The sequence below is a fragment of the Puma concolor genome, chromosome A3, assembly GCF_028749965.1.
Source record: "Puma concolor isolate L17-30 chromosome A3, mPumCon1.1.hap2, whole genome shotgun sequence".
In the NCBI taxonomy this organism is placed as follows: domain Eukaryota; kingdom Metazoa; phylum Chordata; class Mammalia; order Carnivora; family Felidae; genus Puma; species Puma concolor.
The window spans coordinates 91,397,696-91,408,916 of NC_141669.1; positions in this window are offsets into that span (position 1 = coordinate 91,397,696).

Genomic DNA, 11,221 nt, shown 5'->3' on the forward strand with positions numbered 1-11,221 from the left:
GCAGTGCTCTTTTGAAAGGCAGAGCAGGAATCCCAGCCCAGACTTTGTCATAGATTACCAAAGGAGCTTGGAAGACCTCTTCTGTGGGTGGGGAATGTGGCCCTAGGTCCAGACTTTCCTGCCTCCTCTCTTTTCCTTTCCATCTCTTGCTTCCTCCTTTTCTCCCAAAAGGGAGATCACTTTTGTTGTTGTTGTTACTGTTACTAGCCATTGTGAGCATGACATTTATTCTTCTTTATTTTTTATTTTGATTTGAGTATAGTTGATACACACTGTTGCATTAGTAACAATTGACTTAGCAATTGACTAGTTTATACATTATGATATGTTCACCACAAGTGCAGTGTCTGTCCTATTACATTGTTGTTACAATATCATTATATGTATTCCTTATACTCTGCTTTTTATTCCTATGACTTACTCATTCCATAACTGAAGGCCTATATCTGCCTCCCACAAGGGAGATTTTTTAATTGTACTCATCCCTCGGTCAGTACTTGGGACACCGTGGAATGACCCAACCCTTAGCTCATTCTCTCACCTGTGAGATGCTGCACATTAGGAAGCCTAGAGAATATTTTAAATGCAGGAAGGGATCCTTTGTCATGCTTCCCTTCTTGCTTTTCTGAAATCTTCCCTTGGTTAACATGTTATAAACAGAGATCTTTTGTTCTTGCAATAATAACTATTTTTCCATGGAAGTTCATCTTCCTTTTAAAGGGCCGGTTTATTAAGGTAAAATGGAAAGGCAGTGGGATTCATCCTGTTTGATGCACAGTTCTATGAGTTACACTCATGTACCCACCACTTGGAGGCCCATTCTTCTGTAACCACTTGGCTTAGGTGGGTTTCCTGGAATCAGTGTCTGAGATGGAATTTGTGCCTGTGATTTGTTGAGGGAGGGCTCTCAGGGAGTGAGGAGGTGGGATGGGCCAGGAGAAGGAGCTGAGCAAGGACATGGAGCAGCAATTGTACCACAGTGAATCCCATCTTGAGGCTGGGGCTATACCTGAGGACTTGCTCAGTCAGTCAGTGTCTGCCACTGAGGGGAAGTTGAGTCCTCAGGCACTTGAGGGCATGGCAGTTCTGTCAGCCTTAGGAAGATCCCCAGGGAAGGATATCCAGTGAGCCCATAATCAACAACTCCCACAGCAACAGGGGATTGGTGGCACTGGCCCAGCAAAAGCATTTGGGTGGGCACTGACCTTCCAACTACACTTCCTTAGAAGCAGAATATTTAACATTCACAAAAACCATCCCGGGAAATACCAGTGTCCTAGAAGCATGCCAGTTCTGCATCCCCTGACTTCTCAGTTATGGGGAAAAGCTTGTGGGTGGTGAGGCCTGTGTCTCTGCTCTGTGTGTGTATGTGTATGTGTATGTGTGTGTGTGTGTGTGTGTGTGTGTGTGTGTATAATATTTATATATTATATATAAATATATATGTGTATATAAATATATATTACTTATTTATTTATTTTGAGAGAGAAAGAGAGAGAGTGCACAAGTTGGGGAGGGGCAGAGAGAAGGGGAGACAGAATCCCAAGCAGGCTCCATGCTGTCAGCACAGAGCCTGATGCAGGACTCAAAGTCACAAACCAGGAGATCACGACCTGAGCCAAGATCAAGAGTCCGACGCTTAACCGACCACACCATCCAGGCACCTCACTGCTGCATATTTTAATGTCAAGGCAAAAGAGGTGAAAATTTTCACCTTTACTTCTGACTGATAAATATTCTATTTGCATGTAAAAATATGTTGGAAATAAGTTCTGAATTTATATTTTTGAAAAACATTCATCTAAATTTGTAGGAAAAATATTGTCATTGACTTTTGTAAAAAAAAAAACTTTTGGGTACTGGAAATCCATGAAATAGAAAATAAAAATAAAAATATATTTTACGTTGGCACAAATCTGCTGTCACTCATGAGACATTTCTCTTCTCTTTCACTGGTTGGGGAGTGCATTGTGGAATACTCTGTAAATAACGCACTTAGAAGCAGTCATTCATGCCCCTGCTGTAAGCCTGGATTATGATGCTCTCCTACCAGCAGAACATATACTGCACACATGTGCAGGATAAACATCTTCCTACAACATAATCTAGGAATCAATTCCCTGAATTTGAGAAAACCAGCTTCATTTGAGTAGGATTAATTCCTCCCTCTCAGATGTGGAGAGGCTGTGCTAATTCTGTCAGAAACATTAGTGTGAAGTCAACTCCTGTGTGTGTATTATACATATATCTGTCTCTCTGTCAGGCATTTTATTTTTAAGCACTTTAAGATAACATATAAAATGGAAATTGATTGAATGTATTAGTTTTTGCTCAGCATTGCTGGAACATTTCTAAAATGCACATTTTTGAATCTTACCTCAATTTCATGGTTTTGTTCCTTAAACAAGTTATATCTAACAGATCCTAGGAGATGGTACTAATCAAGGTGACTGTAAAGCAAAAGAGTAGTAGGTATAATTGACAGTCATTTGATAGATCTAAATAAAACCTTTTGGGTTATGCTTTTTTGAAAAGGAAAAAGTGAAAGACTCCAATGGCTGGATAAGAAATAATTTTGGCAGTTTTCTTATTATTTGTTTTAACAAATTGAAAGACTACCTGATTAAGTTGTTAGTTAATAGATAATTGAAAAATGGGACTTGGGGTGTGGGATAAGAAAGGGTTCAAATAATTGAGTGAGGTTGCTCTGAAGAAACTGCTTCGAGCTCCATCCTCTTCTTTACATAAACAGGCAATCCAATGCTCTGCAATACTCTGTACATAAAAAATGAGAATTAAGACAAAATGGATGATGTAAGCTGTCCCAGGTTAGCAACAATGAGTATTCACCCATGCATACATGAAGTAATTGACAAAAGTTCTATTTTAATAAAAGATACATTTCCAATAAAACAGAAGTTTCTGTATTCAATGGTTATTTAAAACTGAAGTATGTTTATTGTGTACTGTTCAATTGTGCATTAATAATAATTGTTATAATTCAACTCAGGTGACTTTTTTTAAGTTTTTATTTAAATTCCAGTTAGCTAACATACAGTGTAATATGTATTTCAGGTGTACAATACAGTGATTCCACAATTCCATTCAACAGTTGGTGCTCATCACAAGTGCACTCCTTAATCCCCATCACCTATTTCCCCCCTTACCTCCCATCTGGTAACCATCAGTTTGTTCTCTATAGTTAAGAGTCTGTTTCTTGTTTTTTTTTTTGTCTTTTTTCCCTTTGCTTGTTTGTTTTGTTTCTTAAATTCCACATATGCATGAAATCATATAGTATTTGTCTTTCTCTGACTGACTTAATCTTGCTTAGCACAATACTCTCTAGCTCCATCCATGTTATTGCAAATGGCAAGATTCCATTTTTAATGGTTGAGTAATATTCCATTTTACACATATAACACATCTTCTTTATTTATTCACCAGTTGACAGACACGGGCTGCTTCCATGTCTTGACTATTGTAAATAATCCTGCTGTAAACATAGGGATGCACGAATCCCTTTGAATTAGTGTTCTTGTATCTTGAGTAAATACCCAGTATTTTGATTACTGCATCATACAGTAGTTTTATTTTTAACTTTTTTATGAACCTCCATACTAGTTTCCACAGTGGCTGCACCAGTTTGCATTCCCATCAACACTCTAAAGGGGTTCCCCTTTTTTTACATCCTTACCAACATCTGTTGTTTCCTATGTTGTTGATTTTAGCCATCCTGACAAATGTGAGGTGATATCTCATTGTGGTTCTGATTTGAATTTCCCTATGATAAGCAATGGTGAGCATCTTTTCACGTGTCTTTTGGCCATCTATATGTCTTCTTTGGAGAAATGTCTGCTCATGTTGTCTTCTGCCCATTTTTAATTGGATTATTTGCTTTTATAAGTTGTTTATGTATTTTGGATACTAATCCTCTATTGGATATATCATTTGCAAATATCTTTTCCCATTCCAGAGGTAGCCATTTAGTTTTGTTGATCGTATCCTTTGCTGTGCTGAAGTTTTAATTTTGATGTGGTCTCAATAGTTTATTTTTGCTTTTGTTTCCTTTGCCTCAGGAGACATATCTAGAAAGTAGTTGCTATGGCCTATGTCAAAGAGGTTACTGCCTGTGTTCTCATTTAGGAGTTTTATGGTTTTGGGTCTCACAGTTAGGGCTTTAATACATATTGAACTTATGTTTGTGTATGATGTAAGAAAATGGATGGGGCGCCTGGGTGGCGCAGTCGGTTGAGTGTCCGACTTCAACCAGGTCACGATCTCGCGGTCCGTGAGTTCGAGCCCCGCATCGGGCTCTGGGCTGATGGCTCAGAGCCTGGAGCTTGTTTCCGATTCTGTGTCTCCCTCTCTCTCTGCCCCTCCCCTGTTCATGCTCTGTCTCTCTCTGTCCCAAAAATAAATAAACGTTGAAAAAAAAAATTAAAAAAAAAAAAAAGAAAATGGTCCAGTTTCATTCTTTTGCATGTAGCTGTCCAGTTTTCCCAATACCATTTGTTGAAGAGACTGTCTTTTTCCCATTGGATATTCTTTCCTGCTTTGTTTAAGATTAATTGACCATATAGTTGTGGGCTTATTTCTGGGTTTTATATTCTGTTCTACTGAGTTATGTGTCTGTTTTTGTGCCAGTACCATACTGTTTTGATTACTACAGCTTTGTAATATAGCTTGAAGTGTGGAATTGTGATGCCTCCAGTTTTGCTTTTCTTTTTCAAGGTTGCTTTGCAAACTTTTAAGGTCTTCTGTGGTTCCATACAAAATTTAGGATTATTTGTTCTAGTTCTTTGAAAAAATGCTATTGGTATTTTGATAGGGATTGCATTAAAAGTGTAGTTGTTTTGGGTAGTATGGACATTGTAATATTTGTTCTTCCAATCCATGAGCATGGAATGTCTCTCCATTTCTTTGAGTCATCTTCAATTTCTTTCATCAGTGTTTTATAGTTTTCAGAGTACATATCTTTCGTCTTGTTGGCCAGGTTTATTCCTAAATATCTTATGGGTTTTGGTGTAATTACAAATGGGATTGATTCTTTAATTTCTCTTTCTGCTGCTTCATTATTGGTGTATAGAAATTAAACTGATTTCTGTACATTGATTTTTCATCCTGTGACTTTCCTGAATTCATTTGTCATTTCTAGCAGTTTTTTGGTGGAGTCTTTTGGTTTTCTACATCCAGCATCATGTCATCTGCAAATAGTGAAATTTTGACTTCTTCCTTGTCAAATTTGGATGCCTTTTATTTCTTTTTGTCTTATTTCTGAGGCTGGGACTTCCAGTGCCATCTTAAATAATGATGGTGAGAGTGGACATCCCTGTCTTGTTCTTGGGTGCAGAGGAAAAACTCTCAGGTTTTCCCCATTGAGGATGATATTAGCTGTGGGCTTTTTATATATGGACTTTAATATGTTGAAGTATGTTCCCTGTAAAACTACTTTGTTGAGGGTTTTTATCATGAATGGATGCTGTACTTGTCAGATGCTTTTTCTGCATCTATTGACAGGATCATATGGTTCTTATTCTTTCTTTTATTAATATGGTGTTATCACATTGATTGATTTGCAAGTATTGAACCACACTTTGAACCCAGGAATAAGTCCCCCTTGATTCTGGAGAGTGATTTAAAATTTTTTTTAAATGTTTATTTATTTGTGAGAGAGAAAGAGACAGACTGTGAGTTGGGGAGGGTCAGAGAGAGAAGGAGACACAGAATCTGAAGCAGGATCCAGGCTCTGAACTGTCAGCACAGAGCCTGACACAGGGCTTGAACCCACAAACGGTGAGATCATGACCTGAGCTGAAGTTGGATGCTTAACTGACTGAGCCACCCAGGTGCTCAGAATGATTTTTTTTTAATGAATTGTTGGATTAAGTTTGTTAGTATTTTATTGAGAATTTTTGCATCTATGTTCATCCAAGGATATTGGCCTGTAGCTTTCTGTTTAAATGGAGTCTTTATCTGTTTTGGTATCAGGGTAATTCTGGCCTCATGGAATGAATTTGCAAGTTTTCCTTCATTTTCTATTTTTTGGAATAGTTGGAAAGACTAGATAGTAATTTCTCTTTAACTGTTTGGTAGAATTTCCCCGTGAAGCCAACTATCCCTAGGCTTTTGTTTTTTGGGAGATTTTTTTTATTACTGATTCAGTTTCTTTGTTCATTATTCATTCAAGTTTTCTATTTTTTCTTGTTTCAGTTTTGGTTATTTATATATTTCTAGGAATTTATCCATTTCTTCTAAGTTGTCCTTATTGGCATATAGCTTTTCACAATATTCTAATTGTTTGTATTTCTGTGGTGTTGGCTGTTATTTCTCCTCTCTCATTTGTGATTTTATTTATTTGGGTTCTTTCTCTTTTGTTTTTGATAACTCTGGCTAGAGGTTTATCAATCTTATTAATTTTTTCAAAGAGCCAGATCCTGGTTTTATTGATTTGTTCTATTGTATTTTTAGTATCTGTATCATTTATTTATTCTCTAATCTTTATTATTTCCTTCCTTCTGCTGATCTGAGGTTTTGTTTGTTGTCCTTCTTTATCTTTTAGATGCAAGGTTAGGTTGTTTATTTGAGATTTTTCTTGCTTCTTGGGGTAGGCCTGTATTGCTATATACTTCCCTCTTAGAATCTCTTTTGCTGCATTCCAGAGGTTTTGGACCATTGTATTTTCATTTTCATTTCTTTCCATGTAATTTTTAATTTCTTCTTTGATTTCCTGGTTGACCTATTCATTGTTTAGTAGCATATTATTTAACATCCATGTATTTGTGCTCTTTCCAGATTTTTTCTTGTGGTCGACTTTTAGTTTTATGGTGTTGTGTCAGAAAAGATGCATGGTATGACTTCAATCTTCTTGAATTTGTTGAGACTGGTTTTATGAGTTAATATGTAATCAATTTCCATCTGAATTTGAAAAGAATGTGTATTCTGCTGTTTTATGATGGAATGTCCTGAATACATATCTGTTAAGTCCACCTGTTCCAGTGTGTCATTCAATGCCATTGTTTCCTTGTTTTATTTTCTATTTAGATGATCTGTCCATTGATATAAATGGGGTGTTAAAGTCCCCTAGTATTATTGTATTATTATCAGTTAGTTCCTTTATGTTTGTTATTAACTGTTTTATGTATTTGGGTGTTCTATGTTGGGTGCATAACTATTTATAATTATTAGATCTTCTTGTTGGATTGTCCCATTTATTACTATATAGTGTCCTTCTTTGTCTCTTGTTACAGTCTTTGTTTGAAAATCTATTTTTTCCAAAATAAGTATTGCTATTCCAGCTTTCTTTTGACATCCATTTGCATGATAGGTGTTTCTCCATCCCCTCACTTTCAATCTGCAGGTGTCTTTAGGACTAAAATGAGTCTCTTTTTATAGGCAGCATATAGATGGATCTTCTTTTTTATCCACTCTGCCACCCTATGTCTTTTGATTGATTTAGATATGTATTTCTTGCCATTTTATTACTTGTTCTGTGATTGTTCTTATGATTTTCTGTGATCCTTTCTTGTCTTTTTCTCTTTCATAGTTTGCTGATTTCCTTTAGTGATATATTTACATTTATTTCTCTTTGTTCTTTACATGTTTATTAGTGGCATTTGATATATGATTATCGTTAGGTTTGCATATAACATCTTCTGAATATAGCAGTGTATATTAAGTTGATGGTCATTTAAGTTTGAATGCATTTTTTCTCCTCTCCTTCTCATCTTTATGTATATGTTCTTATATTTTATATCCTTTTTTATTGAGTTGCTTCATTTTTTCTAGAAGTATTCATTTTCACTGCTTTGTGTATCCTACCCTTTTACTGTCACTTTTGGTCTCTCCTTTAAACTCAAAGAGTTACCTTTAATATTTCTTATAGGGCTGGTTTAGTGGTCACAAACTCCTTTAGTTTTTGTTTCTCAGGAAACTCTTTATCTCTTCTCCTATGCTGAATGATATCTTTGCTGGATAGAGTTTTTTTTGGCTACAGATTTTTCTCAAGCAGTACTTTGAATATATCATCCCTCTCCCTTCTAGCTTGCAAAGTTTTGTGGAAAAATCTCCTGCTAACCTCATGGTCTTCTCTTTTAAGTGAATGACTTCTTGCTGATTTTAAGCTTTTTTTCTTTATTGCTATATTTTGCAAGTTTAATTATAATATAACTTGCTGCTGGTCTCTTTTTTATTATATATTTTTTATTTATTTATTTTTTCAATATATGAAATTTATTGTCAAATTAGTTTCCATACAACACCCAGTGATCATCCCAAAAGGTGCCCTCCTTAACACCCATTACCCACCCTTCCCTCCCTCCCACCCCCCATCAACCCTCAGTTGGTTCTCAGTTTTTAAGAGTCCCTTATGCTTTGGCTCTCTCCCACTCTAACTCCTTTTTTTTTTTTTTTCCTTCCCCTCTCCCATGGGTTTCTGTTAAGTTTCTCAGAATCCACATAAGAGTGAAAACATATGGTATCTGTCTTTCTCTGTATGGCTTATTTCACTTAGCATCACACTCTCCAGTTCCATCCACGTTGCTACAAAGGGCCATATTTCATTCTTTGTCATTGCCACGTAGTATTCCATTGTGTATATAAACCACAATTTCTTTATCCATTCATCAGTTGATGGACATTTAGGCTCTTTCCATAATTTGGCTATTGTTGAGAGTGCTGCTATGAACATTGGGGTACAAGTGCCCCTATGCATCAGTACTCCTGTATCCCTTGGGTAAATTCCTAGCAGTGCTATTGCTGGGTCATAGGGTAGGTCTGTTTTTAATTTTTTGAGGAAACTCCACACTGCTTTCCAGAGTGGCTGCACCAGTTTGCAATACCAACAGTGCAAGAGGGTTCCCGTTTTTCCACATCCTCTCCAGCATCTATAGTCTCCTGTTTTGTTTATTTTAGCCACTCTGACTGGCGTGAGGTGATATCTGAGTGTGGTTTTGATTTGTATTTCCCGTATGAGGAGTGACGTTGAGCATCTTTTCATGTGCCTGTTGGCCATCTGGATGTCTTCTTTAGAGAAGTATCTACTCATGTTTTCTGCCCATCTCTTCACTGGATTATTCGTTTTTCGGGTGTGGAGTTTGGTGAGCTCTTTATAGATTTTGGATACTAGCCCTTTGATATGTCATTTGCAAATATCTTTTCCCATTCCATTGGTTGCCTTTTAGTTTTGTTGGTTGTTTCCTTTGCTGTGCAGAAGCTTTTGATCTTCATAAGGTCCCAGTAGTTCATTTTTCCTTTTAATTCCCTTGCCTTTGGGGATGTGTCGAGTAAAAGATTGCTACGGCTGAGGTCAGAGAGGTCTTTTCCTGCTTTCTCCTCTAAGGTTTTGATGGTTTCCTGTCTCACATTCAGGTCCTTTATCCATTTTGAGTTTCTTTTTGTGAATGGTGTGAGAAAGTGGTCTAGTTTCAACCTTCTGCATGTTGCTGTCCAGTTCTCCCAGCACCATTTGTTAAAGAGACTGTCTTTTTTTCCATTGGATGTTCTTTCCTGCTTTGTCAAAGATGAGTTGGCCATACATTTGTGGGTCTAGTTCTGGGGTTTCTATTCTATTCCATTGGTCTATGTGTCTGTTTTTGTGCCAATACCATGCTGTCTTGATGGTTACAGCTTCATGGTAGACGCAAAAGTCTGGGATTGTGATGCCTCCTGCTTTGGTCTTCTTCTTCAAAATTCCTTTGGCTATTCGGGGCCTTTTGTGGTTCCATATGAATTTTAGGACTGCTTGTTCTAGTTTCGAGAAGAATGCTGGTGCAATTTTGATAGGGATTGCATTGAATGTGTAGATAGCTTTGGGTAGTATTGACATTTTGACAATATTTACTCTTCCAGTCCATGAGCACGGAATGTTTTTTCCATTTCTTTATATCTTCTTTAATTTCCTTCATAAGCTTTCTATAGTTTCAGCATACAGATCTTTTACATCTTTGGTTAGATTTATCCCTAGGTATTTTGTGCTTCTTGGTGCAATTATGAATGGGATCACTTTATTTGTCTTTCTGTTGCTTCATTATTAGTGTATAAGAATGCCACTGATTTCCATACATTGACTTTGTATCCTGCAACTTTGCTGAATTCATGGATCAGTTCTAGCAGACTTTTGGTGGAGTCTATCGGATTTTCCATGTATAATATCATGTCATCTGCAAAAAGTGAAAGCTTGACTTCATCTTTGTCAATTTTGATGCCTTTGATTTCCTTTTGTTGTCTGATTGCTGATGCTAGCACTTCCAACACTATGTTAAACAACAGCGGTGAGAATGGACATCCCTGTCGTGTTCCTGATCTCAGGGAGAAAGTTCTCAGTTTTTCCCCATTGAGGATGATGTTAGCTGTGGGCTTTTCATAAATGGCTTTTATGATGTTTAAGTATGTTCCTTCTATCCCGACTTTCTGAAGGGTTTTTATTAAGAAAGTTGCTGAATTTTGTCAAAGGCCTTTTCTGCATCAATTGACAGGATCATATGGTTCTTATCTTTTCTTTTATTAATGTGATGTATCACAGTGACTGATTTGCAAATGTTGAACCAGCCCTGCATCCCAGGAATGAATCCCACTTGATCATGGTGAATAATTCTTTTTATATGCCATCGAATTCGATTTGCTAGTATCTTATTGAGAATTTTTGCATCCATATTCAGCAGGGATATTGGCCTGTAGTTCTCTCTCTCTCTCTTTTTTTTTTTTTTTTTTCTGGGTCTCTGTCTGGTTTAGGAATCAAAGTAATGCTGGCTTCATAGAATGAGTCTGGAAGTTTTCCTTCCCATTCTATTTTTTTTGGAACAGCTTGAGAAGGATAGTTATTATCTCTGCTTTAAATGTCTGGTAGAACTCCCCTGGGAAGCCATCTGGTCCTGGACTCTAATTTGTTGGGAGATTTTTGATAACTGAGACAATTTCTTCACTGGTTATGGGTCTGTTCAAGCTTTCTCTTTCTTCCTGTTTGAGTTTTGGAAGTGTGTGGGTATTTAGGAATTTGTCCATTCCTCCAGGTTTTCCAGTTTGTTGGCATATAATTTTTCATAGTATTCCATGATAATTGCTTGTATTTCTGAGGGATTGGTTGTAATAAGTCCATTTTCATTCATGATTTTATCTATTTGGGTCATCTCCCTTTTCTTTTTGAGAAGCCTGGCTAGAGGTTTGTCAATTTTGTTTATTTTTTCAAAAAACCAACTCTTGGTTTCATTGATCTGCTCTACAGTTT